At 32.1% G+C, this 16,974-nt stretch overlaps 1 long non-coding RNA gene across 1 annotated transcript; it reads left to right on the top strand.

Annotated features, from left to right (window-relative positions):
• On the top strand, positions 1 to 5,369 carry LOC130827374 (uncharacterized). Its single transcript, XR_009047197.1, has 3 exons — positions 1 to 542; positions 3,934 to 4,276; positions 4,707 to 5,369. It is a non-coding gene; the product is annotated as an uncharacterized LOC130827374 (long non-coding RNA).
• Positions 5,370 to 16,974: the final 11,605 nt, after the last annotated feature.

The following is a 16,974-nucleotide window of genomic DNA, read 5'->3' as shown; positions in this document are numbered from 1 at the left end:
AATTCCCTAGATACAAAGTAATTTCCGAAATCAAGATCATGAAGCTTCCATCCATTTTCTCCTTGCTGGTAACCCACAAAAATACATTTTCTACTTATACTGCTTGGATACAACGCCATTGTCGCAACTCCTTTTCATCTATGGGTTTAGAAATGGCTCCTTCGACAAAGTCAATTTTGCATCGTGCTATGAGTGAAAGACGGATAGACCGACCCCACTCTTCATAATTATCACAACAGAAAACAATTAGGGTCTGCCTGGATTAGAGGGGAAAGAGGTGGAAAAAAAAGCCCAGTAAAGAAAACATACTACAAGGCTTCGATTACATGTAAATAATACAACCCAAAATATTTACCCTCAAAATATGAGCATTCCATTTCTGACCCCACCGTAGCGTAAAATTTAATTCAGGAAATAATTTTTTTCTCACTCCTCATAGCCGCTGCTCCTTTCAATACAGTGAAAAACTCTCTCCCTTCTCCACCATTGTTGAACATTAAGATCTCTAGTCTCTCATAATCTATAGCCGTGACAAAATCAAGGTAAATAATCAATCTCTCCTCCTCAACAAATTAATGTATGCTGAAATTTCGATTTCTCAAAGAAAAATTAATTTAATGGATTGTTAATTAGGTTTGTCAATTTATTTTGCTTGATTTTTCATACAGGATTGTAAATAATCATAACCTGCTTATTTGATTTCTTAAAGAAAAAATTATTTGTTGGATTGTAGATAATCAATCGCCTGCTTATTAGATTACATACTTATCAAATGCAATGGTCGAAGAGCGTTAGAATTTCAGAAATTGATTGTTGATGACAATTGTTTTTTTTTTTAAAAGGTTGTGAAGACCATTCTATTAATATTACCATGATTTACAAACTCTTGCAATACGAGCGGTAGTTCTAGCTTTTGTAGAGAATACTAATCATAAGCAAGCGATAACTCGTGTGATTTTGCACTGCCATCAATTATTCTGAGAATTGGACACAAATAATTGTTCGTAAGAATGTCGAATTCAACAACCAGCGCCGATAATTTGTCGGAAAAGATGAATTTCTGTAATGGAAGGCGTGGTATATTTTGCCAAGAACAAATTTGCTATATTCTGAGAATGGGTCAGGTTCCTTTTGGGAAAAAAACCATTAATTTAGGTTCAAATCAATGAATTAATAAATTAATCGTTAATTTTTTTTCCATTGACATGGCTAACTAATTGGTGTGGAATTGGTAACATTGGCAAAATCCCTACTATAATTATTGGTAGAGTTGTGTATAAGTGTTTTTCATCTCTGTTCAATCAATGTGTGATCATGGTTGTTGTATGATCAGTAGCATCATAAACAGCTGACTACCAAATTTTGTAGTGATTTGAGAATGTTTTCTTCAAAAATAAGCACGATGATTGTATTTTCATTTCGTGGTGTTCACTTAATATTATTGATTTTTATCAATTTTCTAAATATATATTTTTATGCAACCATGTCTCGTATGCCGCTCTCAAAACACCAAAAGGCTATTGTTTCACTTATTTATTTTATTAAATTAAGGGATGTGATGATGGAGTTTATAATTTCTTACCTAATGATTTTTCTTGAATTACTTAAAGTTACGAGAAAAAAAATGTTCATTCCGCCCAAAGAAGCGTAATATTAGGTATGAGAAATGTTAATGAGTTTCTTAGAGATGAATTAAGTTGTTTTGAACAACTTAGGGTGTATAAGAGAACCTTTCACAAATTATGTGATATGATTAAAAATCAAGGTGGTTTAAAGGAGTCAAAAATATGTTTGTTGAAGAGAGGGTTGCAATATTCTTAAACATATTAGGCCATAATCAAAAGCAAAGGTTGATTGTTAGACGTTTGAGAAGATCAAAAGAGACAATCACTAGAAACTTCCGACAAATATTGAGGTGTGTTTTGCGATTGCACAACATCCTATTGAAAACTCCTGAACCTATCACTGAGGATTGCAATGATGAGAGATAGAAGTGGTTTAAGGTAAAAAGATTAAGTGTTATATAGTTCGTGTTTTAGGTTAATATGAGTTTAGTCAGTAATGATACATTTTATGGTAACTTGTAGAATTGTCTTGAGGCTTTAGACGGGACATTCATTAACTTGAAAGTTCGAGAGGTTGACAAGCCTCGGTACTGAACAAGAAAAGGTGACATTTCAACTAATGTGTTGACAGCTTGTTCGGTAGATATGGAGTTCACCTATGTTTTACCGGGTTGGGAAGGCTCTACAGCTGATAGTAGAGTCCTAAAGGATGCCCTTTTTAGAACTCATCCAATTAGGATTCCTCGTGGTGAGGGTATTACCTATTTCAACATCTTAAATTATGAATCTAGATTAATAATGAGCTTTTTTTTCTTATCAATTTTCTTAGGAACCTATTACTTAGTTGATGTTGGATTCACAGATGGGGAAGGCTTTTTGGCCCCATATAGGGGTCAAAGGTATCATTTAAAAGAATGAAAAGACGGTTACAAACCAAGAACATCACTAGAGTATTTGAACATGAAACACTCGGCTGCAAGAAATGTAATTGAAAGGTGCTTTGGTGCTAAAGATGAGATGGGCAATACTTCGCAATTCTAGCTTTTATGAAGTGGAAACACATGCCAATATTATATCTGCATGTTGTCTTCTCCATAATCTTATTCGTAGAGAAATAAAGTTTGATCCACTTGAGCCATTGTTAGATACCGATTATGGGAGACAATTGATGAATGATGACGATGATGGTAACAATATTGATGTGGTTGAATCATCTATTGTTTGGACTCTTTAGAGAGATAATCTTGCTCGTCAAATGTTTGATAATTGGAGGCTTCGTAGGAGGGCACTTGCAAAATTGTATTGTAAATGTGATGTGAACTTCTAATACAATGAAGACTTTTGATATAATGTGTTGTTTTTGATGAGCTATGTTTTAATGATCCTACATTACTGATCTTTTTCAATGAACTTGTTATTTTATTTTAGGAAAATTTGTTATGAATAATCCAACTTATTTTCCATTGTCTGTCAATGATCCCACCTTTTGAAATGTTTTTAATAATTCAATCTTTGCTTTCAATTTGTTGCCAATGGATCCTTTAGAAAATGATCTGCTATATCGGGTTAGCTCTCATCTTTTTCTTTTTTATAATAATCCAATCTATTTTTCATTACTTACCAATAATCCCACCTTTTGATTTTTTTTAATAATCCAACATTTGTTATCATTTTGTTGCCAATGGACCCTTCAAGAAGTTAAATGCTCAATTTTTCTTTGCCACTAATTTATAATAATCCAACATATCTCATCCATACATGTTAAGGGGGTCGGGTACCTAACTCGGATTATATTTTTGTAAAAATAATTAACCCGCCATTCAGGATGTGGGTCAGCGGGTCAAATATGTTGAACACTGCTAGTTGATGGGATATGTATGTAAAGACAATTACTATTTATGCAATGATCAACTTTATAAGTTTGGGAAATAATAGCAATTTCATTTAGCTTGTTGAAGGGTCTATTGGCAACAAATTGAAAGCAAGGTTAGATTATTAAAAAAAATTAAAGGTGGGATTATTGGTAGGTAATGAGAAATAGATTAGATTATAATAAAGAAGGAAAAAGATGAGAAGTAACTTGATATATCAGGTCATTTTCTGAAGGGTCTATTAGCAACAAACTGAAAGTAAAGGTTGGATTATTAAAAAAATTTCAAAATGTGGGATTATTGGCAAGTAAATGGAAATAAGTTGGATTATTCTCAATAATTTTTCCTTTATTTTATGACAATGTAGTATAATCATTATCCACTTAATTTTATGTGTTCAACTCTTTAATCTTGCATTGTTGATCTTTTTCAATGAGCTTTTTATTTGAATATTACAAGATTATGCCTATATGGTCTCATTGAGCTCGCGAATACAGTATGATGAGCAGAAGTGGAGCAAGTGTTGACAAGAATATTCAAAGGAGATGGACTATGTAGAAGATTAACTTTTGGTGAAGTTGTTGGTGGAAATGTTTGCTGGGAAAATGGAAAGCCAAGAGTTGTTTTATAAGTGGCTACTTAGCCCATCTGGAGAAGTTATTTGCTGCAAGCATGCCTGAAGCTGAGCTGAAAGTTCCGAATATAGATTCAGGACTCGGCTATCTTAGGAAAAACTTTAATGCATTACAAGATATCAAACAAAAAGATAGCGGGTTCGAATGGGATGATAACCAAAAAATGGTAACCGGTGATCGTAAGCTATTTGATGATTGGGCCAAGGTAATTTCACAACCATTATTTTTTCTTCACATAATATTTGCCTCTAATAAATTGGTTGTTCTGCACCATAATTTATGATACTAACAATTATCAATGGGAGGCCTAGTGTTTGTTATAACCTTTCAAAATATGTGGTTGTTTTGTTTGCTTGAGGTTTGAAAATTGAATATATTTTATGACCTTCTAGGATAGATTCAGTGAGCAACGTTCTAGCTTTGTAAAAAAATTCTTATTTTACATGACAAAGACACTAGACACTAGTCCAGACCCTAATAATCATATTGCATTCTGGATTTTTATGTATGCTACTTGGAGAGTTTGAATAATGGTTGTTTACTAAATATGAATTTACTTATCTTATTTATAAAAAATGTCGAATAGGATAAGAATTTGCAAAAACCTTTATCTAACTAATTTTATCATTACGTAGTCATAAAGATGCAAGAGGAATGTTTCGGAAATCTTTTCCATTTTATGATGATCTTGAGCTGATTTATTCCAAAGATAGGGTTACCGGTTCGAAAGCTATAATGCCAGCTGACAAGGATGATGAAGAGACAATGCTCCAAGATACAACACCAAGTAATAAAGAAGATATGTGCTTAGCGAAGTGTCGGCTACTAATAAGAGGCTTGTAGATAAGGGCTCTTATAAGGACAAAGCCAAAAAAGTGGGTAAAAATAAAGAAATACAAAGTATGCAAAAAAATTTAAAAACTATGTTGGAGAAACTAATTGAAAGTAGTAACGAACAAATTGAGAAGTTGGTTTCGGTGTTGGAAGCTCCAAAGAATTCTAAATCCGGCTTGCGTGAAGAATTACGGAAAGTTTGTGGCATTTCAAGAGCTCAAGGATTATTGTTGTGTAAGAAGATGAACGAGGATGATATTATGACATTCCGATATTTGCAAGATGAAGATGAAAAATATGATTTTCTTATAATGATTTTAGATCAAGTGTAAAGCAATTTGTTCTTATGAACTTTTTGTAAATGTTTAATTTCTTAACAATTAGAAATATAGAAACTTTTATTGGAATCCACACCATTACGTTTCACCTTGGTGCAACTACCTTTATAAAAGAATATATTCTTAGGAGAATAGACTTCCAACACCTTCCAATTCGACTGATATGCCTATGATAATTCTTTAAAAAAACAAAAAAATTTCTATTAAAACAACAAAATCATTCGAAAAGTTTGTATCATTGGTTCAAGATGTGTATAAAATAGATAATCTAGCAAAGCCTTCATTTCACTTGAAAAATTTTATCTTTATGTTGTCATATGTACTTTAATTGACATATTTTTATTGTGGTAGAGTGTCATACTATAAGATGTCATGAAGAATTTTATGTGAAGAATTTTTGTACCGTTTACAATTTGTATTAAGTGGAGGAAGAGTATTGTCTATTCTTTTCCAATTGGTGAAATGGTCTAGATGTTGTAAATTAAGTTTTAACATATTTGTTGTATAAACATTAAATAAAGTTTTTTATTGCATTTTTAAAATAAAATATTTAATATCAAAATATAAAAATTAAATTAATTAAGTACAATTGAAGTAATTTTACTATTACTTATTTAATATTTAAACGGTCATAATGGATAGAAAGAGTATATTATTTAGCTCAACTTACAAGAATCAATATTAAAAGTTTAAAAAGAATTATAAAGAAACAAAAACAAAACAAATACAGTTGTATTGTGTACAATCAAATGTAAGTGTGCAGAGAAGAAAATCATTATCCCTATACAGCTATACGCCTATACCTAGGGGTATGCAAAAAAACCTGATCCGAAATATCTGATCCGGATTACCCGGTATCCAATTTTTAAAAACCGAATAATTTACCCGGTATCCGGTGTGCAAAAAATCAACATAGGTATAGGTATGTTGATTTTTCTAAAACCAATTATTAAACCATCTTTCTCCCTGACCCTCACTAATAAAATAGCTTGTCTCGACTCTTCTTCTCCATTTTCATTTTTTCTGATAAGAAACTCGCCCGGGATCTTCAACTCGGCCGGTAAGAAGTGTTGGAATCGACTGTTAAGCACGTTGACGCGCCGTTTTTTCATATAACGTTACAATTCGCGAGAAATCGGAACGGTAGACTTCAAAACCGTTATAGATCGCCCGTTCCATTCCTGGAACGTCCGATATTTTGCACCATGACTCCAACCTTTGAATTATATTTAAAAAATACATTTGAAATTTGTGTTTTTGAAAGAATTAAATACATTTGGATTTAATGTAGATTTATTTATTGATTTAGCTTTAAAAAATTCTTCAGAGAGACGATCTCTTTGTAAGGATATGGTAAGTAGATTAGTAAGCTGAGTTTCTCGGTATGCATTTAGAATATTATAAGTGAACATTTTAAAAACTTTTTCGGTGGGCATTAAGTATATTGTATGTAGGCATAAAAGATAATATAATTAGGTATTAAGAATATATTAAGTGGACATTAAGTTTAATGGGTTGAGTTTAAGAGACGTCTCTTAAAAAGACGGTCTCTCAGAAAACCCGGCAAAAAAAATACTAAAGTAAAAACTATTTACTAAATTAGAATTAATTATACCAAAATAACTGGCTATAAATGATATTTTCGGTAATTTGTTGATAAATTTAAGTTTAAGATAATACAATCTTTTACTCAATTCTTAATAATAAAAATGCATCACAATTTTGTGAAAGGTAGTAATGTTTTTTTCTTTCAAAAAAAATCTGTGACTTAGAAAGTAATTGGAATTTACAAAGATGAGTAACTAAAAGATACTAATATTTATCGAAAACTCAATAAAAAAGTTATTAAATTATCGAAAACTCAATAAAAGATACTAATAGCTTGATCGTAACACCCTTAAAAATCTTTGATAAGAATTTATTAGAAAAGCTAAACAGTTGGTTCTCTGAGAGATTGTCTTTTAGAAAGACGTCTCTTAAATCCAACTCATTAAATCTTAATGTCCATTTACTATATGCTTAATGCCTACTTATATTATCTTTAATGCCTATTGAAAAAGTACTTAAAATGTCTACTTATAATATTCTTAATGTCTGCCGAGAAACTTAGCGTACTAATCTACTTACCATATCCTTAATGTCTACTTACAATATCTATTATGCTTACTTACAATATAATTAATGCCCACTGTATAACTACTTCAATACTTACAATATTCTATATGCCTAATTACAATATTCTTAATACCTACCGAAAAAATACTCTATATTTTCCTTTTTGGGCCAGCTCAATCAAAGATGGTCTCGCAAAGAGACCGTTTTCTTACAAGAATTTGTGGTATTTTTTTAATTTTTTGTTGGCCAAACAGTCGAGAAAAGTTTAAGTAATATTCTAACAGTAACTCTTGCAATAGACCACCTTACTGTAAGACCACTAATACAAGAGTAGATCAATCGACCCAAATTTAATTTTTTTACAATACTCGATAACCAAATTGATCAATTTAAAGTTATAATTGATACTTTTAAGGTTGAAATTGATGTCTTTACAAAGCTATAACTGATCATCATCTATAATTTACCAATTGCATTAGAGGTCAAATAGAATTGACCACTTTAATTAATATTATAATTGATCTCTTTAAGATAACAACAGATTCGATTAAAATTATAAATTATAATTGATCCCTAGACAGGGGATTACATATTATTTATCATTATAACCTATAAATTAATGACTTTAAGGTTGTAATTAATCAATTTCAAACTTGTTAGTTATTAAGTAAAAGTTGTTCATTACGTTATATATAACTAATCACTTAAAGGTCTAAATTTATCACTTTAAAATCATAATTAATCACTTTAAAAAGAGCATAATTGATCCATTTAAGGTTATATACTTTGATTACTTTAGGATCAGAATTTGTTTTAGGTCAAAATAGAAAAAGGGTCAACTCGTATGTGTTTGGCCTCATCATAAGACGATCTTTTCAGATTGTGATAGTCTAATTGGCCATAAACCAGTCGAGAAGCTGATTTTTGAGACAACCCAAACAATTAATATAGGCTATAGCTGCTTTTTTATTAGTTTTTGGCTTTATGACACATAGCCAACATTAAATACTTAGCAAACATCTTAATATCAATTGACATAAACAGTTGGCTTAAAAGCTAAAAAAAATTAATACTACATCCCTATCATTACCGGTTGATCAAACAAATCAACTAAATTATTGCTAAATGCTCCTCACATAAAAAAAATTAAAATTGTATCTGCTACCAACAACATTAAAATTGTATATCAGTAATTACGTAATTATTGCCCGAAAAGTATAATGATGATAATAATTAAAAGAAAAAGCCTCTAATTATTGAAATTTGTTGTTTAGAATGGAGAACACCATCATGCTACGCCATCAAGCAACTACTAATCTTAATGTCATCCAGACGTAGATCAATGTAAAAAACAAAGTATGAGAGGTCGTAAAAGCACATAGTTATCAATTTTTATTTGATCAACATTATTTATTCAGCACACTTTATAAAGATCGCTACTATAGTGGCCAATCTTTTTAATGACCTTTTATAATCATTCTATCATATCATATAATATAATATTATAAAAATATTGGAAAATTTTAAATGTCATCCTCTAAATAGGCATAACAAGTGTACTTATTTTATTGGATGATAGTTGCACTACAAAAAAAGACATATTTCCGACCATCCAAAACAGTCGGAAATCAATCGGTATAGAGCTATACCAACTGATTTCCGACTATTTTGGGATAGTCGGTTCAGAATAGTCGGAAATTCATTTTAGCAGGAAATCAGTTGGAATATTAGTCAGAAATTCCGACTATAATGTTAGTCGGAAATGAGTAGGAAATTTCCGACTAATTTCTTACTATTTTTTAGTCGGAAAATACTATTTCAGAATTTATCTCAAAATGACAAGAAAAAAAATTTAAAAAAATTTCCGACCAAATTCCGACTATCTGATTGGTCGAAAAGGAAAAAAAACACTTAAAGGGAAGTGCCACGTCATGCCTACTAGGCAACCACCTAGCACCCAGGAAGCACCAACATCACACCTCAACCTGCACAATACCTCCCACACAATTGATTTGAGAGGTTTCATATCGCTAACCTCTCGATTATTACATCAAGACTCCAACCACTAAACCATCCGTTAATTAGTGATACTTTAAGAAATGTTATTATAGTTATAACATAACATTTCTATCACTTAGTGTATTATTATTATTATTATTATTATTATTATTATTATTATTATTATTATATTAGTTGTATTAGTATATAATTAATTGTTTTAGTGTATTATTAGTTTATTAGTATACAAGTAATCGTATTAATGTATTATTTAATGCATTATTATTATATTATTAGTCAAATTAGTGTACTATTAGTCGTATTAGTGTTGTATTAGTCGTATTATTATTGTATTAATATTATTATTAGTTGTATTAGTATATTATAACTTGTATCAATATATTATTACTCGTATTAGTTATATTTGTATATATTTACGATATTATTAGTTGTAGAAGTATATCACTAATCGTATTAGTGCATTATTAATACTTTATTAGTTATTTAGTCGTATTAGTCGTATTAATGCATTATTAGTCGTATTAGTGTTTACTAAAAAAAAAGTCGTATTAGTGTAGTACTAATATATTATTAGTATGTAATTAGTCGTATTAGTGCATTATTAGTCGTATTAGTGTATTATTACTCGTATTAATTTATTATTAATTTAATTAGTCGTATTTATTATTATTATTATTATTATTATTATTATTATTATTAGTCGTTTTAGTGTATCATTAGTATAATATTAGTCGTATTAGTGTATTATTAGTCGTATCAGTGTATTATTACTCGTATTAGTTTATAATTAGTTGTATTAGCATAATATTAGTCGTATTAGTATAGTATTAGTATATTATTAGTTGTATTAATACACTAGTGGAAAAAAACGTATCTGCTGCGTGTCATTTGCTGCGGTTTTCATTAGACGCAGCAATAAATAGCAAAAAAAAAAGGAAAAAAAATATACTACATATGCTGCGGTTTTCTATAGCCCGCAGCATATAATCAAACAAATGCTATGGTTTTTCTTTGCCCGCAGCATCTAATCAAACATATGATGCGGTTTATTACAGCCCGCGCAAATAACCTATAGCATTTTACTACTGAAAAATTTAAAACCCGCGTTTCAACGTGCATTTTGCTCAAAACTCTCATATACTGTTGTATTCTCCTTAAACCCACGATATTTGTTGTTCTTCAAGTTCTTCAATTTCTTCAAGTTCTTCAAAAATTTCTTCAAAAACCCACGACATTTGCTGTTCAATCTGTTCTTCGTGCTTCTTCTTCCTGCTTCTTCTTCAATTCTTACCATTTATTTGCTTATTAAAGGTTAGCTTTCTTAAATTCTGATTTTTTATGTTTTGTTTCAAATTTATTGAATTCCACCTGCGTGTTTTTACCTTATTTTTTGAATGCATTTGTAATGTTTTATTTGTTACTGTACTGAATTCTGTTTGAATTCTGATGCTCTGCATTAATGAGTTGATGTTGTTTGTTAGTGTATTGAATTCTGATGTTCTGATCCTAGGTTACTTCAATGAGTTTGTTAGTGTTTTTTTTTCGTGAATATAGTGTATTAAGTTCTGTTTGAATTCTGAGGGGTTGAATTAAATGATTTTGATGTTGTTTGTTAGTGTATTATATTGAAGTATGAAGTATAGAATATATGTTTGGTTATATAGAATTAAAATATGAAGTATGAAAGATGAAGTATACAATGTTAATTATTCTAAGTGATTTTATTTTAGAACACTATGTTGTGCTTATATTTTTAGGGTTAAATTTGTTTGGTATAAATAAGTATCTATGTGTATTAATTTTATTTTGAATTAATTAATCGCACTAATTAGGATGACAAAAGATCGTTCTTGGATGTATGGAAGCATTGAATCGTCAGAATTTATTAATGGCATATTAGAATTTTGTAGTATTGCGGTTGAACATCAAGTTAGAATGGGGGAAGTTGGTTTTTATTGCCCATGTGTCACTTATGGCAATGTATTAAAGATAGATAGTGTTCATATCCTTAGGGAGCACATACTTCGACGTGGGTTTAGGCCTCAATATCATGTTTTTCCAAAGAGAAAAGTGTTGTTGAGGACGTCAAAAATGTGGGTGATGTCAATGAGGATGTAGTAGATCATGTTGATGGGTATGAGACAGATGAAGAGAATGTCGATGAGGATGTGGATCGTGTTGATGAGATGATGGAGGGAGTCGAGGATGAGTTAGGAAAACGTCCTCGTGTTTTTGACTTGTTGACAGAGGCTTCTCAAAAGCCTTTGTACCCTGGATGTACAAAGTTTACCAAACTAACAGCAGTGTTGACAATTTTCAACATTAAGTCAAAGTTCAATTGGAGTGACGCTAGTTTCACAATGTTATTAGAATTGTTAGGTGAGATGCTTCCTGAGGGAAATGAACTTCCAAAAGTCGACATATTATGCCAAAAAGATGATGTGTCCTTTCGGCTTAGAGTTCCAGAAGATTCATGCGTGTCCGAATGATTTTGTGTTGTATCGAAATGAAAACGAGAACTTAGAAGAGTGTCCTAGGTTTGGGTTATCGCGCTACAAGCGTAAAGGGGCTTGGGATGCTAAAGGGCCCCTGGCTAAGGTATTGTGGTATCTTCCAATAATACCTAGATTCAAGCGCTTGTTTTCTATAAAGAAAGAAGCGTTAAATTTGAGGTGGCATGCAGATAGGGTGAAGAAAGGTCACTTGCTCACACATCCATCTGATTCTCCGGAGTGGAAGAGTATTGATAGGTTGCATTAGAATTTTGGGGATGAGGTTCGTAATTTAAGGCTCGGACTGTATACGAATAGAATGAACCCATTCGGCAATCTTAGTTCTCAACATAGTACTTGGCCGGTACTGTTACTGATCTATAATTTGCCACCTTGGTTGTGTATGAAGCGTAAGTACATTATGCTTTCGCTTCTTATCTCGGGTCCTAAACAACCTGGCAATGACATAGATGTATATCTTGCACCTTTCGTTGAGGATTTGAGAAAGATGTGGGATGAAGGCGTTTCCGTGTTTGATGCATATGCTAATGAGGAGTTCACCTTGCCTGCAATGCTTTTGTAAACTGTTAATGATTTTCCGGCATATGGCAACTTATCGGGGTATAAGAATAAAGGGAAGAAAGCATGTCCAATATGTATCGATGACATGGAATCCACGTGGATTCCTAAGTGCAAACACGTATTCATGCCCCATCGAAAGTTCCTCCCACGAGATCACCAATATCGTAAGGAAAAGAAGATGTTCAACGGGGAGCTTGAGGATTGTGTAGCTCGTCGACCGTTGAGCGGTTATTAGGTTTATGAACAGGTTAAGGGAGTTGAGACTGTATTTGATAAAACAGGGCAAGTGCAAGGGGGTGAAGACCGATTATGAAAAAAAGAATCAATCTTTTGGAAGCTTCCATATTGAGAGATCTACAGGTTAGGCATTGTCTTGACGTTATGCATATAGAGAAAAATGTATGCGATGCCATACTCGGGACTCTCATGAACATTCCGAGTAAGACAAAGGATGTTAGAGCCGTGCGAGATTGGTTTAAATTTAAGGGTCTTCGTCCGGAGTTGTGGGCACATGTTAAGGTGAGTAAGAAAAGAAATAGAGTTGATGAAGTTGGTGGCAGTAACAAGGGAAAGGGCGGTAAAAAGAAGATGAATAATGACAAAGTTTATTTGCCTCCAGCTTGCTACACATTGTCCAAAGCAGAGAAGCGGACATTTTGTGAGTCTTTGTATGGCATTAAGGTTCCGTCTGGGTACTCATCCAACATGAAGACATTTGTGACCCTAAATGGTGAGCTGAAGTTGGGAAGCATGAAATCTCACGATTGCCATATAATGATGCAAGTATTCTTACCGATTGCAACCCGGGGAATACTGCCAAAACATGTGAGATATGCTATTACCGAGCTATGTTCATTCTTCAACACAATTTGTAGTAAAGTTCTTGATCCCTTTAAACTTGATGCTCTTCAAGTCGACGTGATTATAACTTTATGCAAGTTTGAGATGTATTTTCCACCTTCTTTCTTTGACCTAATGGTTCATCTTATTGTCCATCTCGTTCGTGAGATCAAGCTTTTGGGTCCAGTTTTTTTAAGGTGGTGTTATCCTTTTGAAAGACACGTGGGTGTTTTACAAAACAAGGTGAGGAATCCAGCACAACCCGAGGGGAGTATGATTCAAGGCACTGTGAGCGACGAGATTAGTAACTTTATAGCCGAGTATTTAGCCATGGCAAAGCTTATTGGACTTCCCACCTCTAGACATGAAGGAAGGCTTGAGGGAAAAGGAACAATTGGCTCCAAATCGATCACACCTCCTCGAGACAGTCTTCTACAAGCACACTTGTATGCGTTGCATCATATTCCTGAAGTCCATCCTTTTTAGAGTGAGCATTTAGATATATTAAGCGCAAAATATCCTTGTAAATGTGATAGGGGATTGATGCAGTTGCATAACAAGACGTTTATTAATTGGTTTCATAATCGAGTAATAAGTGAAGAACTCAAGGGTGTATCAGAAATTGTTAAGTGGTTAGCTTTTGGTCCTCGTGATGATTTCAACAAATATGAGGGTTACGATGTCAATGGCTTCACATTTTAGACTGAGGGTCAAGATAAGAAGTCATATTATCTACAGAATAGTGAGGTTTCTATTTTGGCGTCATCTACATTTTACGTGAGTGCCAAGGATCAAGCGTCGGTTGATGCTAAATTGGTATACTACGGGCGGGTACATGAAATATAGGAGCTTGACTACTCTACTTTCACTATTGGTCTTTTCAAATGTAAGTGGGTAGATATTAATTGACGATGCATAAAAAATGACGATCCTTGTGGATTCACTCTTGTAGACTTTGCTCGTTTGCGTGATATTGAGGAGCCATTCATACTAGCCACACAAGCCAAGCAAGTATTTTACATTGTAGACCCGTCTGATAAAAAATGGTCTATTGTTGTACCGGGAAAAAGAAGCATCCTTGGTATTGGTGATGTTGAGGATGAGGAAGAATATGAAGCATTTGAAGACTCCCCGCCGTTTATCAATCCAAAATCATTGGATCAAGATGATGTAGATGTTGGTTATATGCGTGTAGATCACACGGAAGGAATACATTTGAATTAAGTGATTCACAAGGTATGAATTTTAATGCTTTTTAAGTTTTTTTGGCACTTTCGCGCATAAAGTAGCTCAAACTTAGTTTGTTTTACATGAAACTTTGCACACAACACTATTTGGTATATATTATTGTGTTGAACGTATTAGAATTGTAAATCATAGTCATATTCTTAATATTACTTGGTAAGTTGCGATTTTAAGGTTTTTTTAAGCTTTTGGCACTTTAACACACAACACTATTTTGTTAGAATTTAATTTATATTCCTATGTTCTAATATATTTCTATTCATACTCTTTCAGGTACTGATATATAATGCATTTTTTCAGAGACGAAATTGTCCCCGAGATTGAGACTCGGATAATGAGCATCATAGTTATGACACTGAAGAGGACCAAATTGTTAGATACGAGCGTATTGCTGAAGACGCTCCACCACTTAACAATGATTATTGAAGACGCCCCACCAACAGATGCTCCCACTACCACTAATAAAAGAAAAGGGCGATGTCCTACGAAAAACCTCAAAGTCACAGAACCCATGCAATTGGAATACAATGTATTGGGTCAACCCTGCGGAAAGTGGCGTAGGCAATATCGAAAACAAGTGGGCCTATGTATCCGCAAGATTTCCATATTGTACGCATGGAACAAGGTTCTAGAGGGTTTGAAGAACTCTCTATGGAATGATAATGTGGTAAGCAACTTTACTATTTTTATTCATTTAGTTTCATTTTAAAATTAATTTAATTGACACTAATAAGTATAATTTTTTTTTTGTAGAATCTTTTTCACATCGAGAGCGATGAGGAGAAGAAGAATGTGTTTCTTTCAGCTGTTGCTTAAAGACTCAGACATTTCAAATCCAAGCTAGTAACTGGCTGGATCACGAAGAAGCGTGCCCGTACGACAGCAAAGGTCAAAACGGGAAACGAAGGTGGAGAGCAAGCACCTTCGAAGATGCCCTACGAAATATGGGGTCACATATCAAAGAAGGAATAGGAGGGTTTTGTCGCCAAAAGAACAACTCCCATTGAAGTTGTACGTATTTAATATTATATTATAGCTTTTAATTTAAATTTACTTCTTTTGATTCAATCATTAAACTAATATATGACATTTGATTTCTATTGATTAATTAGAAAAAGCATGGTAAAGCTTCTGAATCAGCAAGTAAAAGGAAGCTTTACCATCGTTTGGGCCAAAAAACGTACGATAAGGTTCGAAAAGAGTGGGTGGACGCGGGTTTATACCCCAATCAAAGCCCAGTCACGCCTTCATCTACGACTACCTTCGCATCCGTGAATACCCCTGCTGGAGATCGGGTGCGAGATTGGTATTGCGGGCTTCATTCCCGAGATACAAGTGGTAAATTTACCATTAATGATCCAGGATCGAAGAAGATTGCTAATGTTGTGGTGAGTTTTGAAATTATTTAATTTAATATTTTATTATAGGTTTTATACGACATTACAAGGGAAACACGCCCTTTGAGAAATGAAGAAATGCGCCATTTGAAAGACAAGATTGCCGCGTATCTTGCTAATTTTTGTTCTTGGTAAATAATGTAATTAGTTTAGATTTAGGACTTTAATTTGTATATGTACATATTATTATATTATATATACGATCGAGAGTTTACAAAGAGATTATTGGATTAGTTAGTAGTATTAAACGAAAAAAGAAAAAATAAAAAAATATATATATATATATATATATATATATATATATATATATATATGTATATATATATATATATATATATATATATATATATATATATGTATATATATATATATATATACATATATATATATATATATATACATATATATATATATATATATATATATATATATATATATATATATATATATATATATATATATATATATATATATATATATATATATATATGCTGCGGGCCTCCTTAAAACCGCACCATATAGTCATAAACTATATGCTGCGGTTTTAAGTAGGCCCGCAGCATATAGTGTATGACTATATGCTGCGGTTTTAAAGAAGCCCGCAGCATATAGGGCACTTTTCTGCTGCGGTTTTAAACCGTAGCATTTATAATAGGCTATCTGCTGCTATCACTAATGCTTGGAGCCAAAACCACAGCATATTATGGCCAAAAAACCGCAGCAAATGAGGTTTTTTCCATTAGTGATATATTATTACTCGTATTACTGTACTATCATTATTATTATTATTATTATTATTATTATTATTATTATTATTATTATTATTATTATTATTATGATTATTATTATTATTATTATTATTATTATTATTATTATTATTATTATGTTATTAGTTGTATAAGTATATTACTACTTGTATTATTAGATTATTAGTACTTTATTAGTAATTTAGCCGTATTAGTCGTATTAGTTATTATTAGTCTTATTAGTGGATTATTAGTACTTTATTAGTTATTTAGTCGTATTAGTTGTATTAGTTAT

The sequence above is a fragment of the Amaranthus tricolor genome, chromosome 11 (assembly GCF_026212465.1).
Source record: "Amaranthus tricolor cultivar Red isolate AtriRed21 chromosome 11, ASM2621246v1, whole genome shotgun sequence".
NCBI classification, from domain to species: Eukaryota; Viridiplantae; Streptophyta; class Magnoliopsida; order Caryophyllales; family Amaranthaceae; genus Amaranthus; species Amaranthus tricolor.
This window is presented reverse-complemented; position numbering and strand designations above follow the sequence as displayed.